At 37.2% G+C, this 16,609-nt stretch overlaps 1 long non-coding RNA gene across 2 annotated transcripts; it reads right to left on the bottom strand.

The window, feature by feature from the left end:
• Nucleotides 1–11,607: 11,607 nt before the first annotated feature.
• Nucleotides 11,608–15,543, bottom strand: LOC140891205 (uncharacterized). Of its 2 annotated transcripts, XR_012152452.1 has the most exons (4): nt 14,524–15,543; nt 13,513–13,634; nt 13,197–13,231; nt 11,608–11,949 (listed from the first exon to the last, which is right to left on the bottom strand). It is a non-coding gene; the product is annotated as an uncharacterized lncRNA (long non-coding RNA). The 2 variants fall into 2 exon arrangements; XR_012152451.1 differs by having other exon boundaries at nt 11,610–11,949; nt 13,513–15,543.
• Nucleotides 15,544–16,609: the final 1,066 nt, after the last annotated feature.

Here is a 16,609-nt window from a genome sequence, read left to right as displayed (position 1 = left end):
AAAAAGGAATCACGACACGGACTTGAAGAAAATTGAAAATGAACGTTCAAGCCAAGGAAAATAATATATAATTTTTTTAGAAAATAAAAATAATCAAGGACAACGGTTTGACCCTAAAAAAAGACAACGGATGTTAGAACTGTTGTCGTAGACCCTTCAAAAACACGCTCAAAGACAACGTGTTTTTAAAAACCGCTGTCGTAAACCATAAAAAAAATCCGCTCATAGACAACGGTTTTTAAATACCATTGTCTTTATTTATTAAAATATGGCCAATAACAATGGTTTTTGTAAAAACCGTTGTTAAAACCATAAGACAACTATTTTGTTAAAAAACAATTGTCTTTTTTATGTTGTTGATACCCAAATTTGTTGTAGTGGGTGCTCGAAGATTCATGTTGTTCCAAGATTTATTTCATGATTTACAATTAAGGATATATGGATTTGGATTACATGTCAATCAAGTTGAAGAGCTTGAAGATCAATTTGGAGGCCATTGGGATATTATTGAAGTGTTTAAAAGTGAAGAAAATGAGGACTTAAAATTTCAGACAGAAGGATCCTCGCCCGAGCACCATATTTTACCACTCGAGCGATATGAGAAAAAGATTTCGGGCAGAGTTGTTCTCGCTCGAGCGAGCTCAAAGGAATTTGCGAGACAGTGCGATTCTGGCTCGAGTGCGAGTTGTGTCCGCTCGAGAGAGCCTGGATTTCCGAAAAAAACACACACTCGGCGTGTTTGTGTGAGTGTGCGGGATTTTGATATTTTGATATTATTTTCCTATTTTTGAGAGTTCTAATTATACTAGAAAACTTTTAGGAGATATCTTTAGATATTATTTTGCTATATATTTTTATTATTTTGTATTTGTATTATAAATACAAAAAATACATTCATTATTGAAGAACATAATTCAGATTCCGTTAATACACAAAATATTGAAAGTCTCTCAAGAATTTTATTCAAAGCTTTGCTTTGGCTTTTCAAATCAAACTTTTCACAATTTAATTACTTGTAAACTTTTGTCAATTGATTTCTCACTGAAGATTGACAGATACAAGTTATCTGAAGGTTTTTTTTGGTTTTAGTTGTCGTGATTTCTGTTGTTAATCGTCCCGTCGATTAAAGGTGGAAATCCAAAATTCTATCAATCTTACTTGTTTCAACGATTGGGAAAAACACTTTGGATATTTTGTTTATTGGTTAGAGGGTGCGATTTAATTTATAATCGTGTTTGCTAATCATACTCATCGAGATTCATATCAACACATGTATAATCTTATATCCCTAATAGAATTAGATAGTATACATTAGTTTATTTAAGGCTTTTAGACCAATATTAATGATATAGTAAATATTGGCTTGTAGGTTTGGACCTTAGAGTGGTGCTTCTAGGAATGCCTTAGAGAGGTACGTAAGTACTGATTGAGATAGCCAGCGAGTGTACATGCTTACTTCTTGCATTTATGTGTGCATGATACATGTGTTTACGGTATTGATATATTATGTTGCATGTGCATATTCATGTTAAGCATGTATCTTCTTCGAGATAAGCCATGTATTATGGTCGCTCAACCCTACAGTTATTGATTGTTGTCTTTCACCGGGAGACGTCGTGACGATGGACAGACGCTACGGTGATAGGATAGTGTTTGGATGTACCAAGCGGAGTTGACCTCAGATGATACTGCATAATAATAGGCGCCTCATATTGAGAAGATACTCATATATATCCAGTACCCAGTCATTTGCATGCACCATTTAAGTATGTATACTCGTGCTTACTGTACTTGGCGCACTACAAGAAAAATGCTCATCAACAACTGAAAGAGTTGATGCCCCGCTAGCCAACTTGTGGCTAAGGGCTTAGAGAGTCTCTTTTTGTAAACAGTCTTTGTTTAATATAATATACGTTCTTTAAATGGCATTCACTTTATCTTATTATTATATAATGATATACTATTGCTATTTTGATAAAGACCTTGAATATACTAAAGTAAGATGTGGTAGCACATGGGGATGGCTATCATGAAACACATCTTATAGTCACTGTATATTCTAAATAGTTCCTAGTCGATTGAGCCGTCCGTAAATAAGGATAAGGATCGCTCGAGATTGAGACTAGCATTTGCGATGCCGAGTACCACGTTTCATTGGTATGGAACATAGAGATGTTCGAAGCATGCAAATGGATATTCATATGATGAATGATCGAACTACCCTATCCGGACTTTTCAAGTGGTTATCACTTATCGAGTGGATAGAGTCCGAGGTTTTGGTTGTACACCATTAGTCCTTACTACTTGAAACATCATTGAGACTCTATATGCTAGTACTATACTTTGACTCATTTACCGACTCTATTGGGGTCATCAGGTGTCGGGATTGGGTACAGTTACGACACATATAGGAGTCGATGCTTTGTTGTCAAGGATTCACCGCACACTTGCGAGTGTGGATATCCTATGCAATCTGAGGAGATATTAGTGTGACGAATCTCTGGCCAGAGTACATGATGTGTTTTAGGTTACTTGGTTTCCTAGTAGCACATGCGATGTCACTATTTGATCTTCAAGATGCATTGCATAGTTATCGAATCTCGAACGACTCTCGATTTACCAATGGTTGTTGATTCGATCGGGATATATGGATGAAGGGACCGTACTGTATGCTAACCAAAATCTATTGGTTCTTGCAGGCACTATCACTGATACCTAGGGAATCATGGGGCGATGTTGCTAGGCGCTCTTACCATGATTCGTTGGGTAAGTCGGAAATTGTTGTTCCGAGTCACAAGGAGTTGTGAGCCCACGACTAGCTATATCCCTGAACCATTGAGGGTTACACAAGTAATGGATTTTTAATCCCCGTTGAGATAATTAAATTTAAAGAGTTAAATTTAGTGAATAAAGAAGTGGGACTTCTTATTTAAGAGAAGAGGGAGTAAGATTTCCTAAATGACATAGTGATGGACATTTTTGGAAATCACTGAATTCGGATTCAGAAAATTTATCTTGACTTTAAAAGATGCAGAAATTGTTTCTGTACACATTGGTGAAATTGGTTTATCAATCTGAGTCACGATAAATTTTATATTAATTTCTGAACATGCGGGCTTTGCTTGTCAGGCTTGAACTTATGACTAATGGGCCCTAAGCTGTTAGCAGCCCACATTATAAATAAGTTATTGCAGTGCAGAAATTATACAACACAAGGTCATAATTTCGAAAACCTAGAGAGATTTCTCTCAAAGTTTCGGCCGCCCCCCCTTCCCTCTGTCTTTGAGATTTTTCAGTCTGCAAATTTCAAATTTGCAGTCTGAATTAGCAGATCAAATCTGTTATTTCTCTTCGAAGAAACTTCTGATAGACTTTCTAGTGCAGTCTATCAGAGGGATTAAACTTCTGTTCATGGACCTGATTGAAGAAACGTTCGTTCATCAGTTCCTGGGATATACAACAAGAGCAGTTTAATCTGTTGGTGTCCATAATCTCGTTTCGAGATTTTAAGGTAAAATTTACATTGTTTAAATTTTATGTTATTAATTTTAATCGTAGGAATGTGATACCCATATGGAATCGTTTCATATAAAATTTTAAAACTTCCGCTGCAACGGGTATCACTTTCTTTTCGATCCGAAGAACGACCGTGTTAGAAAAATAAAATGAAAATTTTAAATTAAATTCCAGGGCAATCGGGCAGCGACTTGATCGCTGCCCACGGGCAGCGATTGGCTGCCCACCTCCACGTGGGCAGCCCTGTCCCACGTGGAGGCCGGGCTGCCCGGGATTGTCCTGGGCAGTCCGGAAATTTTAAAATATAATTTTTGATTTTTTGAAATTTTTGAAATTTCAGTTTTTGGTCCGATTGAAAATTTTTTTTGATTGGTCCACGAGGCATCGGATCAAATTGTTTGAGTCCAAAATTTTAAAAATTGATTTTTGGATAAATTTGTATATTTGGAAAATTTATAAATTTTATCCATTAAATTAGATTTTATAAAATTAATAATTATGGTACAATTGATAATAAAATATGATTTTATGTGTAAATTGGATTTTATATGTAAAATATGATTTTATGGATAAACTAGATAAAATATGATTTTATATATATAATAAGATTTTATGTATGAAATATGATTTTATCTATTTATATTTATTGTCATTGCATGATATCCAATAAATTAATTTTTGAATTAAATATTATTGGATAAGGATGATCGATTGTCATGACCAATGTTATAGGTGTATGTTAGGTTGTTTACATTTGGTTTTAATTATTGTTGTTCGATTTATTAATGGGCCTAGTTTATGGCCCAATATGAATTGTCATATGTAATAAAAGTAGGCCTGGTTTATGGTCTGTTCCCACCCCTTAAATATGTATCCCCTGCTTGCATCGAAATTTATTGTAAATTTTAGACTTAGTGGGAGATGAAGATTTGAAGACAAAGGTGGGCCCAGCAGACAATAAAGACCGAAGAAATGTAAATTGGAAGCTCAATGTAATAGGATTGCATTGCATACTTTCATATTACCTAGGATTGGACTTAGACTCGTGATTGGCAACCACGGGTCGATTAGTAATGGAATCGATCATCCTAAAATAATATATGATATTATTGTTGTATGCATGTTTAGACTAAATTGTATGAATCCCGCAAGCATACAAATTCTAAATAATGAGACAAATTTTTGAAATTAAAATCCCTCATTTTAAATATGATTTAAAATTGATATCAAGATAAACAAAAGGGCATTTAAATATTGTTTAAATGTTCCTACCTTCCATCAACGATCAATGTATGAGATGCTACCCGCGGATACGGTTTGGCTCATATTATTGGGGAGGCCCGTTCGTCGGAAAGCTGTACATTGGATCGACACATGTTGTGAGTTGGATGGAACTCCCATTGGATTGGCTCATATTATTGGGGATCCACATGGCGACCGTCCATCACAACTTAATATTGATGGGTCATCTTGACGTGTCACAATAAACAGCGTCATATTATTGGGCCCTTATTGGACATGAGGTAAAAACATGGAGGTTGCTTTGGAAGCAATTGGGCTCTACCATTTGAAAATTATGGTTGGCTGATATTATTCGGGACTATAGTTTGTCAATTGGACTCCATGTTCCCACTAAAGAAAATGTTTCTCGTTTCACTAGAGGGTAGTGAAATAGTTAAAATAGTGGGAGTGAGATTCATAAAATAAATTTCGCCTTATTTTATGTCTTAGTAAATTAATTAAACAATCAATGATTATTGTCTGTTTCTTTTCAGTATTTCATTAAGATGAATTCGCGCAATCCACTATTCTCTATTCTCGAACAAAACAAACTGACTGGCGCAAACTATACGGAATGGTTCCGTAAGTTGAAGAATGTCTTGACCTCGGAGAAGATGTTCTACGTGTTAGAAAAATCTCCTCCGAAGGAAGCACCAGCTGATATAAGTCCGGAAGAGTTGGCCAAACTTGATAAATGGTGGGACCATGATATCAAGGCCAAATGCTATATGCAAGCTTCGATGTTTGATGAACTCCAGAGGTGATTTGAGGATACCGTGAATGCTGCTGACATTCACGCACAACTCAAGGAACTTTTTGGGGCTCAATCGAGAGCTGAAAGGTTCGCTACTGTAAAAGAGTTAATGACGTGTCACATGCGTGAAGGGACTTCGGTCCGTGATCATGGGGTACGCGTGATTTGGCTCATTCAGAAGTTGGTAACGCTTGAATTGGTATTGGAGCATGAACTCAATGTGGACTTATTACTTCTTTTTCTTCCTTCATCGTTTGACGGTTTTGTGGTGAATTTTAATATGAACAAGATAGAGGCCTCCCTTGAAGAGATGGTCAATATTCTTGTAACTTATGAAGCCACTTTAAAGAAGGATAAACCGGTTCTCTTGGTGGGCTCCTCTTCTTCTGCTAAGAAGGGGCCAAGTACAAAGGGTAAGAAACGTTCTGCCCCATCCAAGAAAACCGGACCTGAGAAGAAGAACAAGACAAAGGCTTCAAACATGGAAAAATCCAAGGATGTTTGCCATCACTGCAAGAAACCCGGTCATTGGAAACGTAACTGCAAGGAATATCTCGAGCATTTGCGAACTGCGAAGGGTATGTTTTATATTGAAATAAATGTTTCACTTAATACTACTTCTTGGGTATTGGATACCGGATGTGGATCTCACATTTGCAATGATTTGCAGGTGATGACAAGAAGTCGCAAGCTTAGGATGGGTGAGACCCAGCTGAGGCTCGGAAATGGTTCTCGAGTTGAAGCCAAAGCTGTGAGAGACATTTGTTTAATTTTGCAGAATGATTTTAAGTTATTTTTGAGAGATGTTTTATATGTGCCAGATTTGGTTAAAAACATTATTTCTATTTCTATGCTTGATAGAGATGGTTTTTCTTGCAATTTTGTGAATGGGATTTGCAATATTTACAAGAATGAATGTTTAATTGGATGTGCACAACTTGAAAACGATCTATATAACTTAAAATTAAAAGACGTTCCAATTAATTATGTTGATAAACCGATAACAACAAATAAAAGGAAAATTGATAATCAAAACCCGGCAAACCTTTGGCATGCTAGGCTAGGTCATATTTCTTCAAGAAGGATGAACAAGCTAGTGGGAGAGGGCATGTTTGATATGTCTGATATTAACTCTCTACCTACTTGTGAGTCCTGCCTCAAAGAAAAAATGACTAAATCTCCTTTCAAAGGGAAGCCAGAGCGTAGTCAAAATCTATTGGATTTGATCCATACAGATGTTTGCGGACCATTTAGTATTGGTACAAAATTTGGTCACACCTACTTCATTACCTTTACTGATGATTATTCTAGGTATGGGTACTTATATTTGATGAAATATAAGTCTGAATCATCTGAAAAGTTCAAAGAATTCAAGGCTGAAGTAGAAAACAAACTAAGTAAGAGTATTAAAGCACTTCGATCAGATCGAGGTGGAGAATACTTAAGTACCGAGTTCTTGGATTATCTAAAAGAGAATGGGATCTCTCTCAGTGGACTCCTCCTATGACACCTCAGCTGAATGGTGTTTCGGAGCATCGCAATCGAACCTTGTTGGACATGGTTCGATCTATGATGAGCTTCACTGAGCTCCCACCTTCGTTTTGGGGCTATGCTCTTGAAACGGCGGTATTGTTGTTAAACAACGTCCACACTAAAGCAGTGGACAAAACACCATACGAGTTATGGAATGGAAAAGCTCCTAAGTATTTGTACTTAAGGATTTGAGGATGTCCTGCTTACGTGAAGCAGACAGTGGGAGATAAGTTGGATAGTCGATCCACCTTATGTTATTTTGTAGGGTATCCGAAGAATTCAATCGGATATCATTTCTATCATCCTACTGAAACAAAAGTGTTTGTTTCAAGGAATGCCACCTTCTTGGAGAAGGAGTTCTTATTGGATAAGAAAGGCAAGATGATGGAACTCGAATAAATTCGAGAAGAACCCGAGATACAAAATAACGATCCTATACCTCAAGAATCATCACAAGACACGCCTATTACTAGAAGATCCAAGAGGACTTCTAGGCCTTCTATTAGATATTATCTTCTTCTTGAAGGAGATCAAAGTGAACCCGACATTGGATGTGATCCAAGAAACTTCAAGGAAGCAATTTCTGATGCGGATTCGAATTTATGGCTTGAAGCTATGCAGTCGGAAATAGATTCGATGCATACAAACCAAGTTTGGTCTTTAATAGATCCTCCCGATGGAATTGTTCCAATAGGATGTAAATGGATCTACAAGAGAAAACTTGGGTCTGATGGAAAGGTAATGACCTACAAGGCACGATTGGTGGCAAAAGGTTATACTCAAAGACAAGGAGTTGACTATGATGAAACTTTTTCACCAGTCGCAATGTTCAAGTCCATAAGAATCCTTATTGCCATAGCAGCTTGGTATGACTATGAGATATGGCAAATGGATGTGAAGACTGCATTTCTTAATGGAAACATTAAGGAAGATATCTATATGATGCAGCCTGAGGGATACACATCCATGGAAAGCGAGCATAAGGTATGCAAGCTTCAGAGATCAATTTATGGTCTCAAACAAGCATCAAGAAGTTGGAACCAGAAATTTGATGAAACAATAAAGGATTTTGGTTTCATCAAGAACCCGGAGGAACCGTGCATATACAAGAAAGTAGTTAAGGATGCTGTGACATTCTTAGTACTTTATGTTGATGACATTCTACTCATTGGAAATGATGTAGGGATGTTGCAGTCAACAAAGATATGGTTGTCAGGTAGATTCTCGATGAAGGATTTGGGTGAGGCGTCCTATATTCTAGGGATACAGATCTATAGAGATAGATCTAAGAGAATGATAGGACTTACTCAAGCTACCTACATCGACACTATATTGAAAAGGTTTTCAATGGATGAGTCCAAGAGAGGACATCTACCTATGTGTCATAGAGTCTCTCTATCCAAGTCTATGTGTCCCAAGACTGACGAAGAGATAGAGAAAATGACACACATACCATATGCGTCAGCCATAGGGAGTATCATGTATGGGATGATATCTACCAGACCGGATGTGGCATTTGCTCTGAGTGTCACGAGCAGATATCAAGCCAATCTCGGTCAAATTCATTGGAAAGCCGTGAAGGATATTCTTAAGTACTTGAGAAGAACTAAGAATGTATTCATGGTTTATGGAGGAAGAGAACTAAAATTGGAAGGCTATACCGACTCTAGTTTCAAAAGTGACGTGGATGACTCGAAGTCAACCTCTGGATTTGTGTTCATGCTCAATGGCGGTGCTGTCTCTTGGAAGAGTTCCAACCAGGACACCACAGCGGATTCCACCACTGAGGCAGAATACATTGCGGCATCAGCTGGTGCTAAAGAGGCCGTTTGGATGAGGAATTTCGTCCAAGAGTTGGGCGTTATTCCTGAAGCTGTTGGTCCAGTCCCGGTGTACTGTGACAACACCGGTGCCGTTGCTCAGGCAAAGGAACCAAGGTCTCATCAAAGATCCAAACACGTACTGAGAAAATACCACATCATCCGAGAGATCATGGAAAGAGTTTGGAAGAGGAATTTCGTCCAAGAGTTGGGCGTTATTCCTGAAGCTGTTGGTCCAGTCCCGGTGTACTGTGACAACACCGGTGCCGTTGCTCAGGCAAAGGAACCAAGGTCTCATCAAAGATCCAAACACGTACTGAGAAAATACCACATCATCCGAGAGATCATGGAAAGAGGAGACATCACTGTCGAGAGAGTGGCCTCTGCAGACAATATCGCTGATCCACTTACTAAGCCCTTGCCATGACCATTATTTGACAAACATCGCGAAGCAATAAGACTACGTAGTATGACTAGTTGGCTTTAGGGCAAGTGAGAGATTGAAAGAGTTGATGCCCCGCTAGCCAACTTGTGGCTAAGGGCTTTGAGAGTCTCTTTTTGTAAACAGTCTTTGTTTAATATAATATACGTTCTTTAAATGGCGTTCACTTTATCTTATTATTATATAATGATATACTATTGCTATTTTGATAAAGACCTTGAATATACTAAAGTAAGATGTGGTAGCACATGGGGATGGCTATCATGAAACACATCTTATAGTCACTGTATATTCTAAACAGTTCCTAGTCGATTGAGCCGTCCGTAAATAAGGATAAGGATCGCTCGAGATTGAGACTAGCATTTGCGATGCCGAGTACCATGTTTCATTGGTATGGAACATAGAGATGTTCGAAGCATGCAAATGAATATTCATATGATGAATGATCGAACTACCATATCCGGACTTTTCAAGTGGTTATCACTTATCGAGTGGATAGAGTCCGCGGTTTTCGTTGTACACCATTAGTCCTTACTACTTGAAACATCATTGAGACTCTATATGCTAGTACTGTACTTTTACTTGTTTACCGACTCTATTGGATTCATCATGTGTCGGGATTGGGTACAGTTACGACACATATAGGAGTCGATGCTTTGTTGTCAAGGATTCACCGCACACTTGAGAGTGTGGATATCCTATGCAATCTGAGGAGATATTAGTGTGACGAATCCCTGGACAGAGTACATGATGTGTTTTAGGTTACTTGGTTTCCTAGTAGCACATGCGATGTCACTATTTGATCTTCAAGATGCATTGCATAGTTATCGAATCTCGAACGACTCTCGATTTACCAATGGTTGTTGATTCGATCGAGATATATGGATGAAGGGACCGTACTGTACGCTAACCAAAATCTATTGGTTCTTGCAGGCACTATCAGTGATACCTAGGGAATCATGGGGCGATGTTGCTAGGCGCTCTTACCATGATTCGTTGGGTAAGTCGGAAATTGTTGTTCCGAGTCACAAGGAGTTGTGAGCCCACGGCTAGCTGTATCCCTGAACCATTGAGGGTTACACAAGTAATGGATTTTTAATTCCCGTTGAGATAATTAAATTTAAAGAGTTAAATTTAGTGAATAAAGAAGTGGGACTTCTTATTTAAGAGAAGAGGGAGTAAGATTTCCTAAAATGACATAGTGATGGACATTTTTGGAAATCACTGAATTCGGATTCAGAAAATTTATCTTGACTTTAAAAAATGCAGAAATTGTTTTTGTACACATTGGTGAAATTGGTTTATCAATCTGAGTCACGATGAATTTTATATTAATTTCTGAACATGCGGGCTTTGCTTGTCAAGCTTGAACTTATGACTAATGGGCCCTAAGCTGTTAGCAGCCCACATTATAAATAAGTTATTGCAGTGCAGAAATTATACAACACAAGGTCATAATTTCAAAAACCTAGAGAGCTTTCTCTCAAAGTTTCGGCCGCCCCCCCTTCCCTCTGTCTTGGGATTTTTCAGTCTGCAAATTTTGAATTTGCAGTCTGAATTAGCAGATCAAATCTGTTATTTCTCTTCGTAGAAACTTCTGATAGACATTCTAGTGCAGTCTATCAGAGGGATTAAACTTCTGTTCGTGGACCTGATTGAAGAAACGTTCGTTCATCAGTTCCTGGGATATACAACAAGAGCAGTTTAATCTGTTGGTGTCCATAATCTCGTTTCGAGATTTTAAGGTAAAATTTACATTGTTTAAATTTTATGTTATTAATTTTAATCGTAGGAATTTGATACCCATATGGAATCGTTCCATATAAAATTTTAAAACTTCCGCTGCAACGGGTATCACTTTCTTTTCGATCCGGAGAACGACCGTGTTCCAACAACAACGGCAAAAAACCGTTGTCGTAGGCCCCTAAAAACTGTTGTTAAAAGCAGTGTTGTTAAAAGTGGCGCTCATAGACAACGGTAAAAAACCGTTGTCTTTTGGTCTACGACAACGGTTTTGCAACAGTTTTTCACCGTTGTGTTTTTGCGCATTTGACAACAGTTTGACAGCAACTTTAAACCGTTGTCTTTGAGTGACATAGATAACAGTTTTGCAACGTTTTTAAGCCGATGTCTTTGGGTGAAATAAACAACACTTTTACAACAAATAAAAACCGTTGTCTTTTTTCGGATAAAAAACAAAAAAAAATTAAATACACAAATTTTCAGTATTATAAATCATTTAAAATATAAAATTCAAAAATAAAATTTAATACATAATTTTCCAATATTTGAAAATAATATTTACAACATTCTACAGTTCAATCATTTAAATTTTTTGGAACCTTTTCCAACTCTTCCTGAACTTGGAACTTCTTGTCCTCCATGGATTCCAAGTTCTCCGGCAGACAAGGTCTTCAAGATCCCCCCAAGCTTGGATTCCACTCCATGGCTTGTCGGGTACTGCCAAGGTTGTGCCACCACTGTCGCCGCGTGTGGCCTCATCATCTGGGGACTCTGCTTCCTTCTTTTGATGTGTTTCAAAAACTGCTTCATGCTTCTCTGGAAACCTTCGTTGGCAAATCCGAATCAATATTCCTGAATCTCTGTAAAATAGTTGCCAAATCAAGAGCTCCGTGAGCCAAAACTGACATTTAGCTTATAAGAAAATACGGTCCTTACAAAATTATAGCCAACACAAACTTATTCCAATGTAAACATGGATAATCAAACTTAGACTAATGTCTCTCACTTTTCATGGGGAAACTGGAAAATAAAAAAACTCAGCAACTCTAAGACAGGAACGCATTATAACAATATTTTCTCAGTTGTATTAACAATCTTGAATATAAGTTTGACCATAACCCGAGACAGGAAGACATGGGTGAGAAACCAACAACAACAGCTCATTCTTTGCTTAGTAAACCCAGAAATTTACAATTCTCCAAACAAAGATAGCTATTTATATATTACCATGAAAATTCAGCTGTAAATTGTCTCACCTATCTTGTCTCTTTTTCATTTTTTATCAAATCATCGAGACAATCATTGATTATTTGAGGTCATTCTGGAACATCCGCTGCTGAGAAACTAACCATTTGGCCAATGGAATTTTCCGATAAGGAAAGTAAAATGTAGAACGATTCTCAACTTCAAAAAGTGTACCATATGTAGCCTTAAGTAAATGTAACGACAATTATCACTAATTGACAATTAACCAGCAAGGGATGAAAGGAAGGCAGATTCAAGAGATAATTACCACTAAATAACTTATCAGTCTAATCCCAAAAAATAAACCAACATTAACTTCATTGTTTAATTACATAAAGAATTATTTATTTGTACAGATAGTGATCGTAAGTAAAGTTATTTAATCATATTTTGAATATTTGTTAAATATATTTTTGAAAAGCAAGGTAAAAAATAAACAAATAAATAAATAAGGCCACAAATAATTATGATCGATATAATGCCAATTTTATAATAACCAATGTTTCATATAAACTTTGTTGTACCATAGGCATAGGACTATGTCGAAATGTATTGTTATTATATGAAAAAAGAGTTGGACCAATCAGATGCATGCTTAGCCTTATATAATAAAATGTGTTCACGGTTTCTTAGATAAAATAGGATAAGTTTAATGCGGTGAGGTCGGTTAAGATGACAGCATAGTGCTACAGACTTTAATTGACTAAAAAAATATCCATGGAGGTGGAAAAAGGTTTAAAAACTTAAATCTTTTATTTTATTTTAATTTATTCTTATTCTTATTATCATTATCATATATATATATATATATATATAATATGGCAATAATTTATAATATTTTTTTAAAACGAAAAGAACTCACCGAATCAGGGGAATTAGGATGACAAGCAAGAATCACTGCAAAAACCAACACTGGTTCAATGGTGGTAATTAAGTTGATATAATAACCAAAAGAACCAATCTTAAGATAAATGTATAGATGTAAAATCGTTCTTTCTAAACTAAAAACCTACTAATATTTACAAATGTTAATGATTTGTGTGTGGCACAATCAAGTTTAAACTTGCAAAAACCAAAAACCCAAGCAAAAAATCAGTAGCTTTCTGGATATTGGAGACTCAAACGAAACATAAGGTTAGTTGAAACATAGTGTGGAACTCAATTATAGATGGCATCACCGGTTAAGAGGCAGAACCAGAGGCCGGAATTCTTGATGGCGAGCTTGATTCCTAGAGGGAATTTATTCAACAAGTTCCAATTCGCAAGCATGTTCATTTACACATCAAGCAGCAACATAAGCCTAAATACAATTGAACAAAAAAAGGAGGAAGAGCACACTAGGATCAACAACTCAAGAGATGGAAAGACATAATTCTCTCATTCATATTCAGAAGAGCTGGAATAATATAAACAAAATCTGACAACCAGATTAAGCTAGAAAAACTGATAATGTGTTAACTTCTTCATAGACAAGGTGAACCCGAGAATAAACATTGTTCTTCTACCACGAGGCAGCAAGCCTTAACTGCTCCAACTTCCCTATCATTTCAAACCATCTAAACAAAACTGCACAAATCCACAGTCTGTCAAATCTCCATCCAAACTTCTATATGAAAATCAAGAGAAAAAGCCCAACCAAAGATTAAACAACAAGAAATAACAGAGAAATCAAAAGAGTTTATGTCTCCATCCCAAGACATATTTAACTTATAACAAGCTCGGGTTCTCGGTTACACCGCATATTTTTAACTTTACACATGGAAGCAAAAATTATGAAGCATGCCAGTTAAAAAGAATTCCATAACTCTTGTTGGATTAGTTCAAAATATAGGCACTTCATCACAGATCTAATGTTCAAATTGAAAGTTTTCCAACAAAACAACATGAACATAAGATGTCCATAAAAAACATACATCTTCCAAAAGAATTTCGTGAGAAAGGATAAATATTAAAAAAAGATAACAAAATAACACTCCAAACTGGATTGTTAGTTTTGCTTATTGAAGACTCTTTCCTTCTCTTGAGCTCCAGAACACAAACTTACAAAGAATACACAACCTATTATTAGTAAAATACCCAAACAATCAATTAATCTTAAACACTAAGCAAAGAAAGAACCAAAATCAAACATTAACGTTAGAAAACAAAACAAATAAAAGAGCAAATAGATCAGACACTCGGAAGCTTACTGAGTCCATCCTCGATGAGATAATTGATGGTGCGACTATCGTAGTTGTAGGTGAATTTATTGTTAGTAGCAGGGAGTTTCTGAAGGCACTGCACCGCGAATCCTGTTAAATTACCTGTGAACTTATTGTTATGCTACCTCGAATTCCCTACTAAGCTCGAAATGAAGTAAATCAACCTGAAATCCAAGAAAAAACTATGGGAAATCGCAAATCGAATAGCGCATTTTCCTTCGAGACCAAAGAATTTCTAAACAGGGGCCAATTTTCCCTTGCTACACCGTGTGTGGCTCGGATTCTGCATTTCTCGTAGACCCAGCCCTAGGGAGGATTCAAGATTGTGCCAATGAGAAAACATTCAAAATTTCACCTTGCAACTAATAAGCACCAAGGCCCGTTACGCTTGATCTATCAATAGTAAGTTCCAGGCTCCATATTTTTTTCAAATCACCTTCACGCAAGTCTCTCCACCACAAAAACCATGAAATTTCACGTAAATTAATGTCACAGAGATTATACGACAATCCAAGTACGAGGATGAAAAATTAACAGCATACTTCCCTGGGTGAAGCGAGCACCAAGCTTCGCATACGAGGAGAGTTTTACATCGAGATAGCTTTCAATTCTCCGAGCCTTTTTTTGGAGTTCCTCCCATCCTGACTCCTGCAACGCATCCATTCGCAGATCCTCGGCGTCTGACCCAAAGAGATCCAGCCGTTTCCACTTAGTCCCGAATCGGATTAAACTCCGACTGTGTGGTTGAAATGGGGCGGGTTGCCAGATCCAACCAATCGACAATGGGCAATCACTTTATACACTGTAGCCTTTTTCTTCAGTCTTCGAAATGCTGGAGAGCGAGTGAGTCTTTGGGTGGAGAGGCGAAAACGGGTTAAGCCCAGGAAAAAACTCGGGATCGATTTCTTGCTCAAAAATTATGATTTATGGCTTAAATCGAAGCTTAAGATGTTAGGAACAAAACCCCTCAAGAAATTTGGAATTCCGGTAAAAGACGGAAAAATTGTGGTCGTTGCAATGTGAGGGTGATGAAAGTGACTAAATGACTGGGAAAACACGGAGTCGAGGTAAGTGTAATAAAAGTTGGTCAAAAAAAAAAGGTAGTCAATTTTTATTTTTTTTTAAAAAAAAATCGAAGTTTATGAGCGGGTTTTTTGATAATACGACAGCAGTTAATTAAAACTGTTGTCGTAGCCCAAATAAAACCCGCTCATAGACAACGATTTACGAAAACCGTTGTCTTAGACATATATAAGACAACGGTTATTTAAAAGACCGTTGTCTTTTTCAACAAAAAACGGACAACGACAACGGTTTTTAATAAACCCGTTGTTGAATGGAAAAAGACAACGGTTTTTCGAAAACCCGTTGTCTATTGGGTGTTGTTAAATCCCAAATTTCTTGTAGTGGCGTAGTCGCTCACGTCCATTATTTTATTGTTTGAACACCCTATTCGACGAGGCAAGTCTGAGGATAGACGACGTCGGCGGATCGAGCGAGGCAGGGTTGAGAGCTGGAGCGGTGGTAACTTTGAGTTCTCTTGGTTTTAGGGATTTGACACATTTATTCGATATGATTGTATAACAGAATATTTCCTTTTGGTTTTTAGTTTTTGGTTGTATTCCGCCGACTGGGTTGTAATATTGGTATAATTTCGTTGTTAATTATGTTTATAATTTACTAAGTTAATTTTATGTTTAATCATGTTTAGCTGTATGTGATCCTGGTTGGGTCACTACAATTTTATGATATCAGAGCATGCATAAGATATCTTGGGATTTAGCTTTGGCTCTTTGGGTTTCGATTTTCATTCATCCCTTCAGATGGCTGATAGATATGGGGAGAGCCACTAGCCGATGGGGAGATGAAGATGCCCCGACACGTCCTCGTGCACACCGCCATCAGCTAAAGGAAAGATGCCGATTTGAGATGCATAGGTTCCTGAAGATGGGGCCTAAGCCGTTAGTAGAAGGTGAGACTCCTGAGATAGCTGAGGATTGGCTTGAGCGGATGGAGGGTTGTTTCGTGTTTTCGATTGCTCAGAAGATCAAAAGATGGAGGCTGCTACATTTCT

Source organism: Henckelia pumila, chromosome 3 (genome assembly GCF_033568475.1).
Source record: "Henckelia pumila isolate YLH828 chromosome 3, ASM3356847v2, whole genome shotgun sequence".
NCBI lineage: Eukaryota > Viridiplantae > Streptophyta > Magnoliopsida > Lamiales > Gesneriaceae > Henckelia > Henckelia pumila.
The sequence above is the reverse complement of the archived record's forward strand: the minus strand, read 5'-3'. Positions and strand labels throughout refer to the sequence as shown.